Below are 2,167 nucleotides of genomic sequence, written 5' to 3'. Positions count from 1 at the left end.
TTCTTTCAGGTCATCATGTTTCACGGCACAGAGATTTTCAGAGTAGTCTCTGATTATACTCTGAATTTCTATAGTGCCTTCCCCCTTTTCATTCTGATTCTGCTTATTTTTTCTCTGTTTCTTTTCTTGTGAGGCTTGCTATTGTTTTATCAACCTTGTTTATTTGACCAAAGACCAATTTATTTTTTTATATAAAAATTTTTTATTTAAGTGCCATGATTAGATACATGATTGTAGTTGAGTTTCAGTCATAAACCAAACACCCCCTTTCACCAGTGTAACATTCCCATCACCAATGCCCGCCCTAACCCTTGCCTGTATTCGAGACAGACATTTTACTTCTCTCACTCAACTTCTGCTTTCATTGATCTTTTGGATTGTTATTGAGTGTCCAGCTCATTAATTTCTGCTCAGTCTTTATGATTTCCTTCCACCTTCCTACTTTCAGCTCATTTTGTTGCTATTTTCCAATTTCTTAAGCTGTAAGATTAAGTTATTTATGTAGGTCTTTTCTTCCTTTTAGATGAAAACTTGTAAAGCTATTCAGTTCCCTGCTAATACTGAGTTTGCTGTGTCCCACAGATTCTGATAATTCATGTCTTCATTCTCATTTGTTTCCAGTAATCCTTTGATTTCCTCTTTGATTTTGTCTCTCACACCTGTTTGCTTGGTAGTGAGCAGTTAAATTTACCTGTTTTAAAATTATTTGTCCATATATGCTCATAATTCATTTCTATTTTCAGTGTTATATGGTCTGAGAAGATAGAAGAACAATTTTTTTCTTTTGATTTTATGGAGATATATTTTTTGTTCCAGCACATGGTCTATCTTGAAGGATGTCTCATGTGCATTGGAGAAGAATGTGTATCCAGTTTCCTAAGGATGAAGAGCTCTCGTGTGTGTGTGTGCGCTAAGCCACTCTTCTATTTCTTCCTTCAGAGTTAGTATCTCTTTGTTAAGTTTTAGACTGTTTTACCTATCAAGGGGTGACAAGGCAATGCTAAGGTATCTAACTATTATTGTGTTGCTGCTAATGTCTTTCTTCAAGGTTATGTTTGTTTTGTTTCTGTTTTTGAGCCCCACCTGGCAGTGCTCAGGGATTACTCCTGGCTACCTGCTCAGAAATAGCTCCTGGCAGATATGGGGGACAATATGGGATGCCTGGATTCGAACCAACCACCTTAGGTTCTGGGTCGGATGCTTGCAATGCAAACAGCCCTGTCTGTCTTCAAGTTTATAAGCAGTGTTTCAAGTATAATGTTGACCTGCTATTATGTGAATATATGTTTAGAAGTGTTATTTCTTCTTGGAGTACATATTCCTTGATTAGTATGAAATGCCCTCCACTGTCTCATAACTTTTTAAAGCCTAAAATTTATGCCATCTGATATTAGTATGGCCATCCCAGTTTTTTTAAATTATGGAATGCTTCACAAATTTGTGTGTCATCCATGTGCATGGGCCATGCTAATTTTCTCTGTATCATTCCAATTTTAGTATATGTGCTGTCAAAGCGAGTACCACCCCAGCCTTTTTAAGGGTTTATTTGAAGGATTGTCCTCCATCCTTTGACATTGAGTCTATGGTTTTTGAATATTCAGAAGACAGCATAATGTTGGGATCAGATTTGCTTGTTTGTTTATCATTTTGCCAGTTTGTGTTTCTTAACTGGTGCATTTAGAACTTTGATATTTAGAGAGATAGTCAGGGGATTAGGTGTCATCTTTTTGTAGAAGTTTGGTGTATTGTTGTATCTGCCTTTCCTTAAAGTAGTCCCTTTTTTTCTCCTCTTTAAGTTGATTTTGAGTCTGTAAAGTTTCTGATTTGTAGTATATCCATGAACCTGTGCATCTTTCTTCCATGAACCTGTGCATCTTTCTTCCAAAACGGAATGTAAGACTGGCTGGGTGATGTATTTTTGGTGAAGCATTAGTTTTGCTATGTTTGGTTTTGTCACTATATCCCACAATTGTCTTCAAGTCTTGAGGATTACTTATAATAAATCCACTGTAATTCTTTTTCTTGTTTTTTGTTTTTTGGGCCACACCCAGTGATGCTCAGGGGTTATTCTTGGCTATGTGCTCAGAAATTGTTCCTGGCTTGGGGGACCATATGGAACTCCAAGGATTGAACCAAGGTCCATCCTGGATCAGCCAAATGTAAGGCA

At 37.0% G+C, this 2,167-nt stretch overlaps 1 non-coding gene across 1 annotated transcript; it reads right to left on the bottom strand.

Moving 5' to 3' along the window:
- Positions 1 to 1,414: 1,414 nt before the first annotated feature.
- On the bottom strand, positions 1,415 to 1,521 carry LOC125995396 (U6 spliceosomal RNA). The gene has a single exon (XR_007490932.1). It is a non-coding gene; the product is annotated as a U6 spliceosomal RNA (small nuclear RNA).
- Between the last annotated feature and the right edge of the window lie 646 nt (positions 1,522 to 2,167).

Source organism: Suncus etruscus, chromosome 17, assembly GCF_024139225.1.
Source record: "Suncus etruscus isolate mSunEtr1 chromosome 17, mSunEtr1.pri.cur, whole genome shotgun sequence".
Lineage (NCBI taxonomy): Eukaryota > Metazoa > Chordata > Mammalia > Eulipotyphla > Soricidae > Suncus > Suncus etruscus.
This window is presented reverse-complemented; position numbering and strand designations above follow the sequence as displayed.